The 23,472-nt window shown below is 40.9% G+C and overlaps 1 protein-coding gene across 1 annotated transcript in view; it reads left to right on the plus strand.

Moving 5' to 3' along the window:
• The first annotated feature begins 4,575 nt into the window (after window positions 1-4,575).
• LOC145992427 (uncharacterized) overlaps window positions 4,576-23,472 on the plus strand; it is a 228,312-nt gene continuing 209,415 nt past the window's right edge. Inside the window, exon 1 of the mRNA XM_083128818.1 lies at window positions 4,576-4,621. The gene's annotated coding sequence lies outside the window, so the exon portion shown is untranslated. The remainder of the gene's footprint in view (window positions 4,622-23,472) is intronic.

A 23,472-nucleotide genomic window follows, 5' to 3' on the forward strand; every position in this document is an offset into this window, starting at 1 on the left:
AAGGAGTAAACTATCTCCAGCTTCTCCGGACGATTCCCAACGAAAGACCTCGTCCTACTCTCCTCACCTGGTTCTGCTCCATTCCCTTCACCTTCGTTTACTTCGCTAAAGTTAAAAGCCCTTGTTGCTTCCTGTGTAAACTCATTATTCTACAATATTCCAGGAGTAAGTTCTGACAAGTCCTGGCAGATTCTTTATTCGTTACGGGGCTAGGAATGTTATGCTACAACACCAGAGGTCCGGGTTCGAATCCCAGCCTGTTTTCTTTGCGAGTATTTCTTCATATCATCACTCATCCTCATCATCGTGATTATCCAAAAGTGGAAGAAAAGCGACACTAAATACCAAAAAAACAAATGAAAATCGGTTTCTGAATTCATCTTTCAGTGCTTAATTTCAGTGTTTTTTACCTCGTGATTTATTTCTGGCTATTAAATCAACGTCGTTATTGGAGTTAGGTTGAGGAATATTCATTATACGATGCAACTGAAACAAGGGATTTGTACATTTAAAATGTCGCAAGTTTCATTGAATCGGAATACTGGTTCGCGAGATACAGCCATTTATAGTTTTTCGAGTTAATGTCCGTATGAACCTTTTATCCATATATAATATTTTATACAGGGTGTCATTTTAATGGCGCCCACGGAACCCAGATTCGTATAGAGGACATCAAAACAAACAACTTTTCTCAGTAACATTTTTCTCGTTGGTGCGTCGATTCGACGCTACAGCCGTTCAAAAAAGACCGTTTTGCCGCCTGGATGCTGGCAACCCAACACAACATTTGGTCGTATCTGTGACGTCATTTCCTACGGCGAAACAGCACACGGCAGGGTTGCACGGAACACACAAATTTTGTGAAAAATGACAAACTATCAACCACATTGTTAGCTGTAAAACGAAGCTAGAAACGCGTCCAGAAGACCGAACATCATAGCCTACCAGCCAGAAGATCAGCAGTCATCTCCGGGGAGGGAGAAGTGAACCAACGATATGATAATAGTAAAAAAACGTATTCAAAATCAAGTGTCAAAATCGGATTTTGTCTCAGCCTACATATCAAATATCAACAACAATAAATTTCATTGGACTTATATCTTACATGTGGCTGTTTACGCCCAGCTACATGTCAAATATTTGCAAATCTCGTTGCAAGGTTGATATCTACAGGTTTGTGTCCAGATGCCATGTGGTACTTTTGTGCTGATAAGGGAAGTATCCGAGGTTCACGTTGTTACATTTAGGCTAAAATACGTACAACCACAGTAACAATCTAATGATGAATCTGTAGCGAATATACTGTCCTGTTCACAGTTGCAAACTATTACATGTGTATCCGGTGCATAGATAAACACAGTCGTCGGAGAGCTTGTATTACTACTACTTATATCCCTATATTTTCAACCATTTTTGCCACTTGCCTCATAATGCCATGAATATACATTATATTTACCTATGTATTGCTTACCTTTGGAATTTTGAGTTCTATCATTTCTATTTTGTCATCTGTTCAGTGTGTCACAGACAACTAGTATCAGAAGGACGAAGTGTATAAGACTAAATCGTAGATGCCAACTTGGTAACTACATTTGCAAATATCTAACATGTAAGCTGAGACAAAATTCGATATGACCACTTTTACTTGAATTCGATTTTCATTCTACCATTTTTAGTATCGTTTATTTACTTGCTGGTAGGTTACAGAACGTGTTTTCTCGTTTAATTTTACGGTACATAATGTGGCTGATTGTATGTCATTTTTCACAGAATGTGTGTGTTCCTGGCAACCCTGGAACGCATCGCTTCACGACGGGATATGACGTCACAAATGCAATCAAATGATGTGTGTGGTTGCCAGCATTCAGGCGGCAAAACGGGCTTTTTTGAAAGACTGTAGCGCCGAAACGACGCACCAACGAGAAAAATGTTACTGAGAAAAGTTGTTTGTTTTGATGTCCTCTACACGTTTCCGTGGTCCGTGGGCGCCATTAAAATGACACCCTGTATATCAGTTTAGTAACAATGCTTTCGGATTTCACAAAAATAGATAAAAGTTCAATGCTGAACAATAACTGCGGCTTGGACAACAACCGGATGGAAACAACAATTCATCTTAGTGGGAGGCCTTTGTCAAGCCGACAATGGGCTTACCAAGATACCCAGTGCATCTGCACCGGAAACCAAGCCCCTTTCCGGAGTCTAGAAGCTCGAAGAATGGAGCATCCTTGATGGGTTCTGCGGGAAAGGCCATTGTCGTTGCACTATCCACGAGCAACAGGTGACATTTACGGAAAGATACGTCGAGACGCAGTGATAGAGAAGACACGATTTTTTAAAAGATGGTTGTTCTGAGATTATTGTAGAGTTGTGTACGGCAATAGTAATAAGATTTCAATAAACTTTAATCCATCTACGTTGCCATTTACATCATAAGTTGAGAAAATTCAGACTCCCACATGCAGAGGTGGGGGGATCATGCAAACAGGTACGGGGTGACGCGCGGTCAGCACCACGAACCCCCAGTCGTTGTTGTAGGTTTTCTAAAGACCGGATTAACGCTACTCATTCTTAGCTCCCCAATTTTCTCACGAAGGTAGGTGGTCACCGGTCCCATACACAGGCCGAAATCTCAGGAGAAAAGTTGTTACTCGAAACTGAACGCGTCCCGTATCATGACTCATTAAACCCCGGTGCGGGACCCCTTAATGCATTTACAAGTTCACATATTAATAGTTTAGTGTGTCTTAAGTTTGCTTATTGCATTTGTAAGGAGCTATACCTTGTATCGGGAATCTGTGAAGGAACCGAGCATGATGTGAAAGCTAATGGATGGAGCAAAGCAGCACGTGCTGCTGCAAACGTCTGGTAGCTGTAGTCGCGTTGCCCCCTACATGCCCCACCTTTCCCTCGAACGCGCTCATTGGTCGAGCTTCTCGAGTCGTACTTGCATTTTCGTTCCATTGCTGCACAGACTCCTGCGACAGGGTATAGTGGCAACGTGGTTGCATATATTCAAGAGCCGACCTCCTGGCATAGTGGTTAGCACAACACACTAAGACGCCAGGGTGTCTCGGTTTCGAATCCTGGTATGAGCATGAGTGTTCTTTGCAAGTGTCACTTCGTCAATTTCATCATATCACCCTCATCTTCACGATTAGCCAAAATTGACAGAAAAAGCGAAGTAAAATAACCATCAACCGTATCTTCTACCTTCTATATATGTATATAAAAATTGATGTGTGTATATATATATATATATATATATATATATATATATATATATATATATGTGTGTGTGTGTGTGTGTGTGTGTGTGTGTGTGTGTGTGTGTTTGTTCCGGCATAACTCTCGAACGCCTGACCGATTTTAACCAAACTTGGTACACGTATGACTTACAATCTGGAAAGAAATACTGTTGTGGTAAGACACCCCTAGGGGTGAGGGTTGGAAGGGGGTTACATGTAAAAATAATATAAAACGACCGATATTAATGTGGAATCCATAGTTGTCGGGGTCGCTAAGATTAATAGTGACTCTCCCAATGACACTCAACTCCAACACACCCCTGGCACCCATAGAGGTGGGGGTGGGAAAGGGGGTGACAGGTAAAATGACCGATATTAGTGTGGAATCCATAGTTTTCGGGGTCGCTAAGATGAATAGTGACTCCCAATGCCGTTTAACTCTCAAGAAACATCTGGCACCCCTAGGGGTGGGGTGAGAAGGGAGTGTCATATAAAAATAATAGAAAACGACCGATATTAGTGTGGAATCCATAGTTTTCGGGGTCGCTGAGATGAATAGTGACACTCCCAATGCCGTTCAACTCGAAGTTCATTTTACACTATAGTTAGAATTCATTATATTCCTAGTATAACAGAAGATTGGGATAAATAAATACCCTGGCAACGCCGGCCAATCAGCTAGTATATATTAAAATGGATGTATGTGTGTATATGTGTGTGTGCATTTGTTCCGGCATAACTCTCGAACGCCTGGAGCAATTTCAACCAAACTTGGTACACATATGACTTACAATCTGGAAAGAAAAACTGTGGAGGTAAGACACCCCTGGCACCCTTAGGGGTTGGGGTGGGAAGGGGTTGACGTAAAAACAATCGAAAACGACCTAAATTAGTGTCGAATCCATAGTTTTCGTGGTCGCTAAGATGACACGGTGCTTGTTGCTTATGGTATGAATATTTCGAGACGTAAACGAGATTAAATCGAGAACGAGTTTGGAAAAAGTCTCGTTAACGCTTAAGGGCAAGGCAACCGTATCTCCAATCCACCCCCTCTGCCTTTCCAGCTCTCTATACTAACCTTGACCCTTGCCTGTAGCTTCTGATAATGAATATACTCTCCCCTACCCTTTCTCGTAAGGGTCACTGGGCGACTTAGGAATCCTTGTGGCCCTCTACGCCCTCCTGCCCAGTGCACCCTGGCCTCCCCCTTTTGTTCCTGAGTTTTGACCTCTCCTTGCTCGGCAGGCACGTGAAAAGAGGGAAGCGATGCGCGCGCCGCTCGGATCGAAGCGGGGGTTCACGGAACTACGAGCTCACACAGCCAGGTGAGACAGAAGTGGGCACTGGATGCCCCACTAAAGCCACGCTTTCGGGTATGTGCTGTGTGACATCCTGTTTTCCCTTTTGGGGACGGAAGGAAGTGTTGGTGGTTTTCTCCAGTGCGTGTTGTGGTGCAGTGTTGGTGCGTTAAGGTGCTTGCGTACATGTGTGGTGCATATACCTGTCAGGTCTAGAAGATGTGGAAATTACTACAAAAAAGTCATGTTTTTTAGGGTAATTTGTCCTAAGAGGGCCTAAATGCAATGTTAACAGTATTTGTTTTTTTCTGATTTTTCAAAATATTTTCGATACTGCATTATCGATAAATTATTCGCTCTTCGGATAATGATAATCCACTGAAATATCAGGTAGGTATGGAGTAATATCTTATTCACTTCTTATGCCACAATCGGATATTAAACAAGATGTATAGTTTGAAAGTTACAGAGTTCCAGGTTCGACCATACCTGATTATAGGTTTAATTGTTCCTTCATCAATTCATTCTCGTCGCTGCGATTAACGAAAATGACACAAAATTGCCATAAAGTAAGAAACAAAACCTACAAATATCCACCTAAATTATGGAGCATATATTGTTTATGGCATTCGACGGGACTTTGAGTGTTACACGATATCTAGCGTTGGTTAGGACAAGTGGATCTAGGGTTCATCCATCCTCTTAGCTACATAACTGAGAATTATTCTGCTGAGTACTGTTGGAATGTGGTGCTGCCCACATCACTATTCTGCTGGAGAGATCGTGTTGTCTGTGCTGCAACGCCATGGATCCCGGGTTCGAATCCCGGCCTTGGCATGGGTGTTCTTTGTGAGTGTCCGTTCATCACTCATCCTCATTGTCGCGATTATTCAAAAGCGGAAGAAAAGCGACGCTAAATAAGAAAAATCAATCGATCGATCAAATATCACGTTATGTGGATGCTGTGCTTGGATCATCTGCATAGGATTATTTACATTTACTTTCCATTTTAATAACTGTTCTCCTCTGCTAGTGTCTTTCTAAGCTGGGTACTTCTTTTATCGCCTTTCTAAACGGCTTACTTCTTTCTTTTGGAGTATGTCTAACGGTCTATTTTCTTCTTCCCTTCCCTATTTTTGTCTTTTCAATGGACTATTTTTCTGACTTAGTGCCTGTTTTGCCCTTTTAATGTTTCTTTAAAAGAGTATTTTCACATTTCAGCGAATTTTCCCGCCACAAAATACTTTACTGTATGACTTTTTTTTCTTTTAATGCCTTGTTACAGGAGTGCTTTCACATTTCAGTGCCTTTTCTAACCCATACTTTCCTCTCTCCAAAAGGTCATTTCGCTCTACAATGTCTGTCTATCCCAGCATCTTCCTCTATTAGTGTCGTACAAAGAATATTTTCCTGTTGCAGTGATTTTTCTTAAGTGCCTTTTGTAAGCTGCTGGTTATCCTGTCTTAATGTCTATATAGAAATATATTTTTCTCTTTTATTGCCTGTTGACACTGTACTTTCCCGTTAAGTCATTTTCTAAAAGGAAAGTTTTCTTCTCTAAGCTGCTATTTTTCTCTACTTCGATCTTTTAATGGGCATTTTTACCCTGCTTCTGCTATTCTGATCGAATTCTTAGGTATTATCTATTCAAGTATTTTCCTCTTTTGGTCCTTATCTAATCGGATATTTTTCTCTATTGGTATTTATCTGATCGGATATTTTCCCCTGTTCGTACTTACCTGCCTTATCTGATCGGATATTTTCCTCTTTTGGTCCTTATCTGATCAGATAGTTTTCTTTCTTGGTTCTTATCAAATAGGATAATTTTTCTCCTAGTCCTTATCAAATTGTATATTTTCCTCTCTTGGTCCTTTAGAATCGGATATTTTCCTCTCTTCCTCTTTATCAATTGGATATTTTCTTCTCTTGGTCCCTATCTAAACAGATAATTTTCCTCTCTTCCTCCTTATGAAAATGTATATTTTCTTCTCTTGGTTCCTATCTAATCGGATAATTTTGCTCTCTTGGTCCCTTTCTAATCGGATATTTTCTTCTCTTGGTTCCTATCTAATCGGATAATTTTGCTCTCTTGGTCCCTTTCTAAACGGATATTTTCTTCTCTTGGTTCCTATCTAATCGGATAATTTTGCTCTCTTGGTCCCTTTCTAATCGGATATTTTCCTCTCTTCCTCCTTATCAAATTGGATATTTTCTTTTCTTGGTACCTATCTAATCGGATATTTTCCTCTCTTCCTCTTTATCAATTGGATATTTTCTTCTCTTGGTCCCTATCTAAACAGATAATTTTCCTCTCTTCCTCATCAAATCGGATATTTTCTTCTCTTGGTACCTATCTAATATAAACCTATTTTTCTTGCATACGCAATTGGGTCGGTGGTCGCAAGTAACACAGACGTATTGTGAAGTTACACGACTCGCGATAGAGCGTGTTGTTTTCTGTGAACTAAAGGTTTTATTGTCTACGTTTTACCACACCATTTCTCAGCTGAGCCTCCAAGATAGTGTAGTGTCCATTGCCGCCTTGGTAATCAAGGGTACCCATATTCGATTCACGGCTGGGACAAACTTCATTAGTTTGGAATACTAATTTAATCTGCACTTCCATGTTCGATCAGTCTGCCTGTGCCTGGATTTAAAGCAAACTTTGTACTGTTACAAGACTTCTTAATCGAATTTTGTAGAAGGGAAGTCAGTTGGATGATAATGGTTCTTTACAACTTCGAAAGTGGGAAGAATGAAAGTTGTTTTCTGCAAGAATTGGAAAATCGAATCTAGAACGGGAGAAGAATGGGAAGTATTTAACCTGCTGTCGGTCTTACAATTACTCGAACCAATGAAAACAAAACTCGAGCAATGATTAAGAACGCGTCATGGAGAGGAATTGTGGAGTGTTCCTCGATCAACTTTGGACTCTTTCTCCAGCTCTATGTTGTTCAATACAACGATTACGATAAGGACTGCAGAGGTCTAATCGGTAGAGTGTCTGACTGCCACGCAGGTGACAGCGTTCGATTCCAGGTGGAAGTTTTCCAAGACATGTCCCTCAGTAGTGGCTCTGTGGTTCGCCTAGCCTCCAATGAATGGGTACCTTCAGTGTAAAGGCGGAGCGTGATGCTGATCACATCACATCTACAAATGGTCGAGATTATGCTTCCACGATCCCCTTTATGTGCCCGGGTATCAATTATCGCACAACTTCTGAACACCTTTTCGGTCAAGTCCCGTCCTTCTGGTCGTGACGTCATAAAAATGGCAGAGATTACGCTTCCATATCATATGTTTAACCTTAAGAGTTGCTCTCAAAGCCCCGGTAGCGCGTCTTCAGGAACATAATTGTAAATTCCACCTACATAGCCCGGGGATCGAACCCAGATCTGTGACGTCATCGTAAGAGGATATATTTGAATAGGGAATTGGGTTTATTTTCCACTTTTGGGAACACCCTGTGGGATGACATCGTTTCTTTTGTTCTAGCCTGCCCGATAGCGTAATGGTAACGTCGAAGCCTTGTAACCACGGAGTCCCGAGTTCGACACCCGGTGGAGGCACATAGAGGTTCGGATCCAACTTCAAACTGTAGGTACAGTCCCACAGTGCATAAAGTGGACTTAAAAACCCAAGCTCAAAGTCCTTCCCCGTTCACACTGAGGTGTCTTCCTGTCTTTCCAGGTAAATGCAGGGATAGTACCTTTATCTAAGGCAGAATCGAAACTAGACTCCAGGCATTCTTTTGGGCCTTCAAGAGTCCCCCCGGGGGAAAATAAACCTCCTTTTCTTCGTCCTCCCTTCTTCACCGCCTCGGTTAACTTAATTGTGCAAATAAGCGACATTAATTAAACCAAAGCAACCAATACCTTCTCCTCAATTCCGGATTGATTAGCGCAACAATGGAGAGTGTGACGTCACACGTTGGATATGCAAGAACGTATCGACGTCGCCTCTGTTTCCTGCCGTCGCATTAGTAAATACCATTTGGCATTAGCTGGCCCCATAAAGGAAGAAGCAAGGATATGATATCGACCAGATAGATTACAGGCAAACACGCTATGGGCTGCAATTGGCTTTCGTAGTCTTGCTTGGGTGTTTGCATTATTGTGATTTTTGCTATCATAGATAAGGAATTCAACATTGGTTCACCATTGGGAAGTATGCGCGAATAAACCCTATCTATACATTGGTTTCAAGCTTCATGTACAGTTACCGTCAATAAAAAATGGGACACCTAAACGCACGGCTATGAAAATAGGCGTCTGGGCAGAATAGCGCTGGTGCCACATGTTGGAAAAGCGAAGCGAGAGCGGGACAAAAGTCGCTGGTTCCCGCGCACTGTGTGGCAACGTCAACCGAGCTGCGTTGCCTAGTTCGAGCGTCAGAAGGACCTCTCTCCGGGGCACTTTTGTGACATCCCTGTCCTTTCGAGCAAATGCTCTTAGTTTGTATCACATGGATTACAAAGACCAAATCTACAACGAGATCTTTCATTCTCTTAAGCCTCCGAAGACACGGGGTTGTGCTCGAAGTGGCAACAGCGCCAACTTCTGCCGCCCGCCTAGTTTCTTGGCCGTGCGTTTAGCTTCCTACAAAGCGTTATGTGTGTTACCTAACTCTACGGCGGTGGTAGAAATTGCATTGAAAATTTGCTATTAAAATAATCATATCAGCGTAGAGTTATGCAACACACATGTCGTCTTGCAGGGAAGCGAGTATTTGATGGAAGTTTACTTGTAAAACAGCGTTTTATATACTCTGTAGTAAATCATGTGGGAATTTGAGAAACTGGTACACCCGTCTGGGGAATCTGTGGGGCAAGGTCGCGCATAACGGTAGAGAAGGGCAGAAAGCGAGCGGGCGGAGGAAGGTAGTTCGCCCTGCTGCTATGCCCTTAGTGTAATTAGCTCTGACATAACATGAATTGGGCAAAGTCATTGATAATAATGAGGTAGGGCGTCTGACTGCCACACGGTAGATCCGGGTTCGATTTTCTGGGTGCGTGATCTATGGTTGGAAATTTTTCTGGCCTTTTACCAGCATAAAGCGGCTCTGGGGCTCACCCAGCCTCAAATCAATGGGTAACTGGGAGCAACCCTGGGTGGTAAAGGCGGCCAGAACATTGTGCTAATTACACCTCCACAGTTGCCAAGATCGAGAATGTATTGGGCCCTTCTCCAACAACCCCTAAATGCAGGCTTGTTAAAGGTTCAGGAATTTTAAATAAATAAAATTCCGGTCCAGTAGAGAAAATCAGCAAGCGTGCATGGGTTCTGGACCGTAAAGAACCTTTTATCTAAATTATTTCAATTCGGTCCAGGAACATTTTTCAGGCTGAATTTAAATTCGGTCCAGGAACATTTATTACCGGATAAATTTAAATTCGATGCAGGAATCTTTCTTCCCGGATCAATTTAAATTCGGTGCAGGAACCTTTTTTCAATGAGACAATACGCAACTTGTACCGAATTTAAATTGTGCGAGAAAAAAAGGTTCCGATCCTTCAGCGGAATCCAATAGAACGCATTAGAATTTATGGATTATTTTACCTTGAACAACCCTGTCTAAATGTGCCTTCATGGCACGGTGCTATATACACGGGAAACTTTTATCTTACCTACGTTATTCATAATACAGTGGAACTTTGATAACTCGAACTTGAGGGGAAGAAGAAGAAAAATCGAGGTGTCATGGATTTCGACTTACCAAGGTTCGAGTTATTGAGGGCCAAAATTCGCCGACTTCGAGTTATAGAGGTCTAAAGTTTACTGATCCTTCTGAACGTCGGGACTATACGTATGCCTATAACATATGTAGCATCATTTTAAGTTAATACGTATACTGCGTAGAAATGAATGTTATTGAACAAAACTTTAGATGCACTACGTACATACGTACGATATTGATTTGGTAAAATATTTGGTACCAGGGGTGCCCACAGGGGGGGATTATGGCGCAGATTACGCCATCGAGATTTGGGGAGGGGGGATTTGTTCCCTTCAAATAATATAAAATTCAAGATTTGTATATTTTTCCGAAATATATGTAAACATTTTACACCGTAAATGCACCATATTTAATTCATTAGATGAATAAATGGAAGTGTCTAAGGGTATTATGGAAGGCGGGAGGGATATTCAACTTTTGCATAATATTAGGCCTTAATTCACACGTGGATTCTAGGGGGGGGGGGGATTCTGAATGAATTAAACGTTGAGGCAGGCAGTATCCAACTCTAGGTCTTAGATTATGGCGGGTATTTTAGTTAGAGGGGACTGAGCATTAAATTGAGGGGGTATCCAATTCTTGTGTATTAGTATTGTCTTAGACTGTTGCGGAAATTCTGGTGTCAAGACTGAGAATTAATATTTTGGAGAAGGCAATGACCATTCTTCAATATAAACAGCAAATCTAAAATTGGCACGGAAATTTTGGTGGTAAGATTGAGTCAGTGTCGGATCTACAAGACTCAAAACCCCGCAGTGCCCTGGGAAAAGTAAGCCTTTAGGGGGCCCTCAGCCATTGGCTTAGTAGAGGCTTCGCACATGTGTAAATAAAACAATAAACGTAGTTACTCAGGGATACACAATGTATCAATCTCACATTTCCAGGTGTGGGAAAACAGTGTCACGTACATGTCACATTAACTAACCTCTTCTCATAAAAAAAATAGTTCAATTCAATATGACGGACGTCCGCTTGGAACACACCAATATGATCCCCCTAGGCCTAATCTGTTTCTATGTTTCTATCCTCACCAATTTTACCCAGCCTTACTCCTTTACTTTTTGTAAGGGGTGTTAAGGTACTTTGGAATCACCCTGTAGGCCCTTATATGTGACTTTGTCAACATGAGATCAAGAATTTCACACTATTTTATATATATGAGTGTGTATGTGTGTGTGTGTATATATATATATATATATATATATATATATATATATATATATATATATATATATATATATAGTAGAGGTAGGGGGGCCTTTGGTAATATTTTGTGGGGGGCAAGATTTGTAGTTCCGGCTCTGGATTGAGAATTACATTTTAACGAGGAGAGAGGAAAGTCTTGACAAAGTGTTAAATCTTAGATTGTGAAGGGATTTCTGTAGTGGAGAGAGAGTTCGAACATTAAATTTGGGAGACTGTATTTAAAGATATGTTATCCATACGTTTTCGACCCCGAACGTGCCAAAAGAGAAGCTGGGAAAGACTAAATATCTCGGGATCGTAAGAAAGTATTTACACCCCATTAAATTAATATTCTTAAAAGCCTGCAAAGAGATGGATGTAAACATTTCCTCCCTCGCTTCGCTCGCAATAATGTGTTGCTAGGATGCGTGTTTGGCGCTTTAATGAGGTAAATGTTAAATTTTTATACTATAGCTGCATTACAAGACAAGCGATATTCTCAATTATGATGAACGATTTTAGGGATGATGGGTACTTCTTTTTGGGGAGGAAGGTTAGAACAAATATAGTGTTCAGTAAAGCTAAGGAAAAGTTACTTTCGGTAGACACGCTGTCGTAATTAAATACTTTGTGCGGATTACGATATGGTTTGAGGGCGCGAATGATATGGTTTGGGGGACGCATGACATGATTTTGGGGGGATGCGCCATTGGCCTTGGAGGGATGGGCACCCCTGTTTGGTACAGTACTGTATGTACATACATACATACATGTACAGTACGTACGTACTACAAGTATGTGCATACTGTATAAAATCACTTAAGAACAGTAGGCCCTACAATTATGAAGGAAATGAATTACATTGTACGTTTTGAACTCTCAAGACGTACGTACATTGGAAAAAATAAAGAAAAATATGCATGATTAAATGAACATTCCTTAGCACACTAAGCACATTAACAATGATGGTTGCATACACGGCAGGTTGATGGAGTTCAAGTCCCGAAACGATTGTTGATCATCTGACATTGTACGTACGCACCCTACACTTCTACTTATTGAGGTCCGTGCGACTAAAACTTCGAGTTATAGAGGTGATTAGAATTAACTTCAACTCAATGAGGTTCTTCATACTCTACCTTCGAATTATTGAGCTCGAACGGCATCCCATAAACTGTATAACAATTCGTCTTATCAAGGTTTTTATTCGAGTTGTTGAGGTAAAATTAGTATTGAGTGTTATGGACAATTCAAGAGGATTACAAAAATTTCGACATATTCGAATTCGAGATGTTGAGGTTCGAGTTATCGAGGTTCCACTGTAACAATAATAGCAGTATCCCAGCTGACATGTCGTAAAGTACTGTAGAATGAATATCAAATCGCTTACTATCGCGATATCAAATTTCCTGCACTGAGTATTGCTAATAAACTCACATGGTTACGTCATAGAAGCCAGACTGAGTTTCATTTCATGTAACCCATACTTTCTAATATTTTTGCTCCAGAATCCTTGAAAACTGAGGCTAAGTAGAGGCCGTCTCGAGAAAATGGTTCCGTTGCATGAACTACGTCATCATCTTCCGATAAATTCTTGAAGCGATTTCAATCATGCATCTATTTTCTGGAAGAGTCAGGCAACATCTAATAATAGGCACGGAGATATCGGGAGGTTACAAAAAGATCGATCGCTCAATGCCATATTTTCTTTCCGATATTGGGAAAGCTGTTTTCAGACAATGTGCCGATCCTGGTGTTCCCGGTGGGTTCAGCAAAGCGTCTGGTGCACCCGGAGAAAGGTGAGGGAAGCGAAGGTTGGGTGTCAGTCAGTCTACAAGGTTGACGTCTTCATCTACAGGGTGTGCGAAATGTCCCCGTACCCCTACTTGCATGCATCCTGTTGCGACCGTGTTGAAAGTTGGCTTGCTTGGGAATGATTTCGTAGTTGGCAACCCTGCTCTGAAGGTCACACGGAACGCTCGCTCTAGTTCGTATGTCAGTTGTGGCGCCATGGCTGATGTGAGCGGACGGCTATAGTGATCGCATTTCCAAGTGGCGGCTGGGAAACAACGAATCGGCGATCCGTTGAATTCTCTTCGACTGACATCGGTAATTTTCGTGTCACAAGGCAACCGAACGTTGCTGGCGGGACCAAACAAATGAGCGTCGTATACACAGCATGTTGCCAAACGTCCTGTAAAACTAGGGAGAGAGACAGTTGATCAGCGCCTTTACTAGATAAAAGTTGTACAATAGTACACCAAGCACTTTACAAACAAACTAGTAAAAACAACTAACAAAAATAGATGTACGCTTGGCAACGGTGCAACGGAAGAGCGATGTTACACCTACAGCTTTTACTTCGCAACCGAGGCTGTTGACACTCACCAAGCCATAGAACCCCGGAGACAATTGGTGGACACATGGGACTATATAGTTCAGCCGCCAATTGGACCTGCGAACAGTATAGTGGTGTGTGTGCGTGCAGGATCGACAACGCACGGGACAAACAATGTACTGTAACGTGATGTAAGGTTCGGAAGTATGTTATAATGTAAATGAATAGATACATACACACGTATGTTATCATAAATACATATGTATTCCATGTATATGGGTAATATGTACTATGTAATATAATCTAGAGTTAGTGGACTTCTTGGACACCCTGTACAAGATATATGTGTTCTTGGAAAATATAAGAACCACAGGTTTCAACTCCACATTTTTAGCCCCTACGCTGTTGGTATAGGTGTAGTATGTCTCCACATTTGAATAGGTAGGAATTTCTTTGTTTTTGTATGTTTTCTTTATTTTACTTTCTTTTTGTGTATGTTTTCTTTACTGTACTTTCTTCTTTTATTTACTTTCTTTTTTCGTATGTTTTATTTACTTTACTTCTTTCCTTTATCTAATAATGCAAGTAATATAAACATAAACATAGTGGATACAAAGAAAAATATTGTGGATACAAAGAATGCAGGAAATACTACATCAAAGTCAACTGGAGAGCTCTCTCTTCCAAACTATCATTGAATGGCGTGTCCGGATGCATATCTTTCCACCAATACTCTGCAAGATGTCCTGGAAGCAGAATTTTAGATGTGCCACGCATTGAACGAACCAACTTTGTCTTGATATATGGACCCAGTGGCTTTCAATTCTTTGCGTGTTTGTAGAGGGAGATTATTTTCGTAACATCTTTGGCAGTTATGCATTTGAAGCTTCGGAACGAGTGACAACTCTCGAAGCAGCCAATTAACCAAGCAAGCCGCTGACGTCATCTGAACTCAGAACCTATCGCTGAGATGTTCCGAAAGTAATTCGACTTTTACCCCTGATGGGATCTATGAAGTTTTGCTGATGGTTTAAAATCAACTTCAACAGTTAACAGCGTTTACTTCTTTCCAAGGGCAATATTTATGATGACTAACAATGACGTACCAACAATAACCAACTAATAACACACTTCACGTTCCTTACAACAAACACATTAACTTTCAATTCTTAACAACCAACCTTCACTGAAACAATGGACATTACATAATTGTTGATTACTTTCCGAACAAAGGATCAGTCCTTCCGATATTTGTATGTCGAGAATGTGGATACATACTGCCATGATTAAATGTGGAGACATACTACACCTATACCGACGCTGTTTACTCTAAGGTAGTAAGCGCAGTGTTGCCACCCCCGCGTTACATTACATTCAGGCCGGTGAGTAGGGAATAAAAATGGATAACTGGACATGTGAGCATACTTCAATACCAGATTCATGCACAAAATATTTTTCCCTACACGCGTGTACAAACAATGCATAATTGTTTGGCACCATTTTTGTCTCATTTCGAAAAGGGGGGGCTAGAATTTTGACAGCCCCTCCAAAAAGAACTTGTTTCGTTGTTTTCCGTTCGTGCACAAACTTTTAGCACTATTTGTGTTCGAATCGGTGATATTGGTTTGGGCTCTCTAAATGAACGTTGCTCATTTAGAAATTCATTGACAGATGGCGCTAATAATGCTTAATCCATTGCATGCTAAATCAATGAACAGTTGCTCATCTATCGTAAAAAATAACCCAGCATAGTGCTACGAAAATATATTTAAGCAAAAGGCGAGAGGGAACTGTGGCAGCGATAGTAAACTGTGTGAAAAAAGCGCTATTTGAATTGTGCAACACCGTATATCACATTCGTGTTTGGGAAATAAATATAATCACTCGAGTTGAAGGTATATTGAGCATAAATGAGCCTCTAATGCTGAGTTAATGCGTTTAGAATATAATGTAAATGAACAAGAACAATAGGTAATTATATTGTTTACAATTGGAATAATTGTAAGACTTGTACCAAAACAACGCCACGAGGGAAAACAGAATAATCTGTGGTTATACTTTCCACAGATTATACAGTTCTTATACTTAAAACAGCGAATCAACTTCTTTTCCAGTGTCGCCACCTATAGCCATTACAGGCCTTTGCCTACAAAAGAGCATGGCAAATTCGGATCATCGAAACACTGATTCAAGTGAGTTGGACACACTGCTCTTGGCAAACAGGTGCACACAATTCTAATGTTTTGGATTCCATAACCCGTGTAATTTGCTTTCTCAGTGTCGCAACGTGGCATGCGCCCAAAATGGCAGCTGGACCGAGTTGGATTTCCGGTCTTGTAATACTAATCCAAAAAGGCGAATTTAGGTCTGAAATTACTTGAGCCAAAATGTCGACATCTTCTCGTTTGAAAGACCTCTTTGTACTGCACCTGCTAGTTTCGTTGCGTCATATATTTAAGTTGAAATGGATATCATTGCTCTGCTTAAAAACTAAAAGTTGTGTACGTGTTAAGTTTCCTGCACATAGATGGAACCACTAATTTAATAGGAGTGTATGATGTTTGCAAGGATAGAACGTTATCTGGAAGGGAGTAATTTACTTAAGCTTTCTGAGAAGAAAAGAAACTTACTTCAATATTTTATTCGATCTGTGGTTTTGTTCATTGCTATAGCAGCAACGATGTTTTCAAAAGTGATCTCAGAAGAAGGTAGACTTTTTAATGCCTATTTTAAGGGACTTGACTATAGTGAAAATGTACGGAAGAATAATATGTAAAAATTTTCAAGTTTTTAGCTAGATGTGCATCAATTGTTACAATCGTGCGTGTTATTGTTTGCTTGATTTTTGTCGTTGACGGAAACTTCTACAGAAATACATTTTAGTGTATTAAGAGAGAATTAAATTTAAATGAATCTAGCGAAATTCTGGAATGCTTCTCTGCAGTTGAATAGAAATGCAATGCATTTTATTGCATAATTAGTTGATACGACCGGTTTACGTTACATACATTCGTTTACGTTTCTGTTAATCTTAAACGTATTAATTTTATTCTTGTTAATTTGCTGTTTAAGATCTGAAAAAATTCTCTCAAACAGCAAAAGCTGAAAATGACCAACATGTAATACATGTTACATTTCGTAAAAGGATACCTGATTTGAAACATTAGGATGGACTGATTATATTTTAAAAAATAAAAAGCAATTTAGCTTGTTTGGAAGTAAGAATATAATATATTGATTTATATAAATCAGATGCATTTTAGTGCATATTAATATCTAATGCATTTAGACGTTACCTTGAGGCTGCAGTTTTTATGCAGTACTTTGCTTTAGGTAATGTATTTACTGTTCTATGTGTGGCTTTTGGAGTATGAGTCGTAATGGAGAATCACTAAGATCAGACGTTTTCCGGAAAAGCTAAACGCCATCAATACAATATTTTTGGTGTTTTATAATAGTTATTAAATGGATTGATTGGAATGAAAATGTTATTTAAATCTTTGAAATTTCAGGACCACTAAAACAACTTAATTCCTTTCGAAGATAATGGAGCATGCCAAATTCTCTTTGCTGTGAACAAGCACAAGCGATGTGTTCTATGGTTTTAATGCATATAAATCAGTTCCTGTGTACCTTACAGGTTGTTAACTTAAATTTATTATGCGCAGGAGATAGTGTATAAAGCCATTTTACGAGTTGTTGAAGGAAAGGATCCGCCCTTGTTCTCATTACTTCCGATGCCCTTCCTGAGTACCAAGTCTTTGCAAAATTCTATTACGGATAGAAAAATGGCGCACAATTAGTTGAGGCTATGCTCTATCCCGGGTATCTCTGGAGCAAGGCCGTTCATTATGGCAGAGTTGAGGAGAAACCGTGAAGTAGTGCACGTTGCTGCAAAGGCTGGTATCAGCAGTCGCTTTTCCCCATCCACGCAATCCCGTTCCCTCGCACGTGTTCACTGGTGGGGCCGTCTCGCGTCACTACTTGCGCAGAGACTTGTCTTCGTTCGCTTGCTCCAGAGATAGAAGGGACAGGGTATAGACGACTTGATTTGATATGGTTTACCTAATTCTTTCTTCTTTTAGATAGATGCATTTTACGAAAGGAAGTAGTAGGTACTTTTATAATTAACGTTTCGGATTGAATTCCTGGTAAAGGTACGGGAAAAAGCAGTAAGGCAATTTAATAGTCAAATCTTTCCGATTTACCGGGAGGGAGGGTGATAGTGCACACGAAAGTGAAATGAAGGAGAAGCTAACGATACGTTTGTACACTCCTGTTCAGATACAGTTTCACATTCTTTAACTGCCCAAGCCTTTAAATTGTGCCACTTTATGTCAACTGAAGTGTACAGTCACCGGCAATAAAAGTGGAAAACCTATATCCTGAGATACTCGCTTCTCTGCAAGGCGTTGTGTGTGTTGCATATATCTACGGCGCTAAGTGGATAATAGCAAATTTTCAATGGCAGCTTCTATCGCCGCCGTAGAGTTAGGCAAGACGCATTTCAAGATCTAGATGTCCCATTGTTATTGCCGTTGACTGTACCATGTGGAGGAGGAGCCAATACGTAGATATTTAGCTGATATATTTGTAACAGTTGTGACGTTCCTTTTGGATGAGCGCCATTGGCTTACTACGTCACGGTAGATACCCAATCTCCCTGTGCGGCGGAGTTATGAGACTCTCCTATACGTTACATCCTCGGGATGTGCAATTAGAAACATATATAGCTTCTTGTCATTGTACAAGTTTAATAAAAATCTTAACTTTAAACATTCACTGGAAAATAACACAATTATACTTATAAATACAATCACACTACAATAAGCTGCGGCTTTTCCTTTTATAACAGGGTTTTTCACACAGTTCACATTATCTCCTGAATCCAACAACGTTCAATCTTTCGACATTTCGTTGTGTTGACAACGGATTCAATAAAAGATGACGCAGTTGTACAAATGTCTAGAATCCAGAAATGAATTTCACTTCAGTTATCACTTTAATCACATATAAATCCAGAGACTATAAATTTAACAACATTAACAGGAAACAAATAAAACATACTCATGTAGAAAATAAGCAAGGCGTATCACATTTAGATATATACCTTGTGGTCACTGGTCCAGCTTTGATTTTAAGGGATAACCTACTTTAGAACTACTTTAACCAAACTTTGGATACACATTTAGCGGGGTTAATGTGCCGAAGATATATCGTTAGATGTTCAAGGTTGAGTGAACTGATTTTGGTAAACCAAGATACGATAAACAATGCGTTTTTTGTTGTTGTAGCTGTGTTTGCAAGAATGTTCACACTACAGATTCTTTTCTACATAAAGTTTGACTGAGTTATTGTGTTAAGTCCACTTTATGCACAGTATGGCTAATCGTGACTGGACCTACAGTTTAAAGTGGGATCCGAACCACTATGTGCCTCAATAGAAAGGTTTGGACCTGGTGTCTCCCATTAATAGTATCAAACGCTCTAGATTTTTCTCTACACGAAGTTTGAACCTGGTGTCTCCCATTAATAGTATCAAACGCTCTAGATTTTTCTCTACATGAAGTTTGAACCTGGTGTTTCCCATTAATAGTATCAAACGCTCTAGATTTTTCTCTACATGAAATTTGAATCTGGTGCCTCGTATTAATAGTATCAAGCAATGTCTGCACAATGGTATATGTAATGAGAACAATTCCATACTACCTTTAGTACAGTCGGATACCATAAATTCTTTGTCGTGGCCTCTCAGAGGCTTACAACAGGATGTCCGACGGTTGGTGTACACCTCAACCGGGAGGTGCTAGCGCAATCGCCGTGTGTGAAATGTCGCGCCATCGGTTACTCAAGATATTGCTTACCAATGCGAGAGGAGTTCGTGGGAGGGTGGATGTAAGGGAAATCTTAGTGAGTCAGACATTTGGCACCTTACTGCCTCACTTCCTCCAATGCTACTGACGTGCGTCTAGACATGTTCAGTGGTGCAAACGTCTTGATTCCACACTGAATTCAGTTCTCAGGGTAACGAACTCAGTGCTGGTTTACGACTAAGAAAGTTGAAAACCCAACATGCCTAGCCGGTACACTGCATCAATCAAATAGCATTTGCATGCGTATCACGCTAAACAAGTGTTTTCGTGGGTCCAAAGTTAAAGGGAATATTTGGCTAATGAACGCAACGGATGGGTGGTCCCGAAATGGCCAAATCTGATTAAAATATGGAAAATTAATGGCCCCTGTTTGAGGATCGCTTTAATAATTTGAACCGGCCCTAATGGTATTCGGTTCCGTAATATCCGGTGTTTATCGATTCGAGTTGTTGCGGAAAATATCACTTCAACAGGATGTTGGGTTAAAGGAAGCGCGTTACTCAGTGTGTGTACAAAAATTTTAAAGCTTTTACCAACTCTTATATTATACTTTCTGCCCCTACCATACACACAAAGTGCAGTGGGCTATATTTGCTAATTCCTTCTGCTGCATCTATATCCGCTCCTGACTTTATCAGCTCTTTTACGTTTCCTAAACGTTTTGCTAATGCTGCACAGTGCAGTGGTGTAAAACCTCTGCTATTTGTCGGATTGATTTCTGCCCCTTTTCTATTAATAGCTTCACTGCTTTTTGATCGGAGACTCTTTCTGCGCAGTGCAATGTCATTTCTCCATTTTTCTCTCCTTCGTTAATATTTTTAAACGAGTTCTTTAATAATTCATTCAATGACTTATTAAATGCCTTTTTTTCTTCTTTGTTAAACTTCATTATATACCTCACCATAAATATGTTCAAAGTGGCCCAATTTAGCCTTCTTTAATAATAGGTAATTTTATTATGTTTACCCGCTACTGTTTCGATTATGCTTGTTTTAATATCAAAAAGTAAGGTTTTTTGGTTAACACACCTGTGTTTACCAAGCGCTAATATAATCATGAATATATATACCTACTTTATTTAACATATAGCCTGTTTTTCCACCCATTTTCTGTCCAAAGACGATGTTCGTGCCAAGTTAGGACCCAGGATAAAACACTAAAATGTAACTTTCTAACTCGTGTATCGAATCTTTTTGCTCTGAATCTAAATCGTTTTCATAGCGAATGTTGTGTTCTGATAAGCCATATCTTCATGGATACATGTACAGTATTGGCCATATTATTGAACTCATTAGTTGAAAAAATGAAACACAGATTAACTCACTTTATGTAGAGAAATTTTAGAGAAATTTGACAGATTTAATGTTTTGTGATACACATTGCATCGTTATACATTATAAAGATTCAACATGAGAACAACGTGTAATGCGGTAAACATCCAAAGGATAATCAAGTGCATGCTATGCACGAGACAGCAAGACATTGTCCATGGCTTAGAAGACACTAACAATTCACAGTTGTAACTTTGGCAAATCTTTCGGGAAGGTGATACATATGCATTACTACCGAAACGCATGCGGAAATGTCATTGCACCATTGTGATTCAATCAGTTCTAGATAGCTCCAACACACAATACGCCTTCTGCAGTTTTGTACCGTCGATAACCGTTTTTTGCGCCATGTGCTTTTCACGGACGAGGCAACATTCACCCGTGAGGGCATCTTCAATTGCCGAAAGAGCCATGTGTGGGATTATGAAAATCCACATGCAGCAGTCGAGGTGCACCATCAGACCCAGTTTGCAGTGAATATCTGGGCAGGTATCATCAATGAACAGATTATCGGTCCATACCTGCTGCCACCACGTTTAAATGGCCGCCTCTATCGCACCTTTCTTGCATCAGTCCTTCCAGAGCTGCTAGAAGATGTACCCCTCAAGGTGCGACATCGTATGTGGTTTCAATTGGATGGAGCGCCTGCACTTTTTGATGGCACAGTGCGAACCCTTTTGCACCGTACCTACCCACAGCGCTGGATCGGCAGAGAGGGCCCCGTCCCCTGGCCCGCCCGTTCGCCTGACCTCACACCAATGGATTTCTTCTTGTGGGGCCATGTGAAAACACTCGTCTACGAGACCCCGGTGCCTGACAAGGAAACATTGGTAGCGCGGATACTTGCAGCATCGGCCGAGGTGTGTACCATGCCAGGGATTTTTGATAGGGTTCGCCAGAATTTCCTGCGACGCTGCAATGCCTGCATTGAATGTGGTGGTCGTCAATTTGAGCAACTTTTGTAACAACGTCAGTCCGGGGTACGACTACGTACTATTCCTATCTGTAAGTGCACCTTTGCGTGGCAATAAACTTCCTGTGCCCGTAGTTGCTGTGTTTGTCCTGCTGGCGCACGACCTCTGTGTGACATCCCCTCGGTGCTGCTACGGGGAATCCCTCGTCCCGCATTTGTTGTCTCCTTGACAGGTACCATTCCCCGTCCGGTCCTCTTTCTCTTTTGTTGAACCGTGCTTTGTTCTTGCTGCGGTGTCTCCCCACTGTGTTTGGGGACTCCCCACGTTCTGCATGTGTTTGTTTCCCGCTGTGCAATTGTTACTTCATGCTTCATTGCTTCTTTTGTCCCTACCGTTGTCGATCGCTACTCTTTCTCTTCACTTGTCTTGCGGGACACTCCTATTTCCTTTGTGGAACCCCATGCGCATGCGTTGCGCAGCTGCCGCCTAGTGTTTTTCGGATGGGCGACTTTGGTGTTCCTTTTGACTTCGTTTGTTCCGCCTTTCTATCTTCACTGGTACTGGCTGTACCGAGGTGTGAAGTTCATTTTCACACGTTTTCGGCGTTGTCTAGCTCCTCACGGAGGCATCTCTCGGCAAAGTGGAAGGGGAACTTTCGTCTCTATTTCATGGGAGGTATCTGTGGTTTTCGTTTGTACTATACCTTTAGAATCACCCTGTGTGTGTGTGTATATATATATATATATATATATATATATATATATGTTGTGTGCGTGTAATTCTTCATCTCGTGCTGACAAAAGTCACATATAAGGGCCTAGAGGGTGATTCAAAAGTCGCTTAACACCGCATATGAAAAGTAAAGGAGTTAGGCTGGGTACAATTGGTCATGATAGAAACAGGTTAGGCTTAGGGGGAACCACATTGGTGTGTTCTAAGCGGACGTATGCCATATTGAATTCAACTCAAAATTTTTAAATTTGAAATGGCAGGGTGATGTGATACATGTAGGACAGGACCAGGAAAATGATACATTTGTTACAATCATGCAGTCATAAATTTTTCCTGATTAAAGGTAGGTTGAAGAAACCTTGACCGCTGCATTTCTTCTAAAATTCCAGCCTGGTTTGATTCTAGTCTTACTGCCACGCGGGAAACCCGGGGTGGGTGATCCAAGGTCGGAATTTTTCCGGCTTTGTGACCGCATATAGCGACTCCTGAGCCCACCCTGCCTCAAATCAAATGTTACCCGGGGCGGTAAAGGCGGCCGAGGCGTGATGACCATCAAATTACCTCCAAGATGGTCGGCACCAAAAATATATGGAGCTTTACCCCCACAATTCATGGCATGGTGCTATATGCACAGAGTACTTTACCTTTACCTGCATATATTGTATTGTTTTTGTACCTTTGAAGTGAGTACCGAAGCTTATTTTTTTACATACGTATATACGAACCCTCTACTATGTCAATGGCTAAGGGTCCACTAAAGGCTTACTTGTCTCCGGGCCCACCGCACTGCAGGGTTTTGCGGCTTGTAGATCCGCCA

Source organism: Lepisma saccharinum, chromosome 1 (assembly GCF_977018435.1).
Source record: "Lepisma saccharinum chromosome 1, izLepSacc3.1, whole genome shotgun sequence".
NCBI lineage: Eukaryota > Metazoa > Arthropoda > Insecta > Zygentoma > Lepismatidae > Lepisma > Lepisma saccharinum.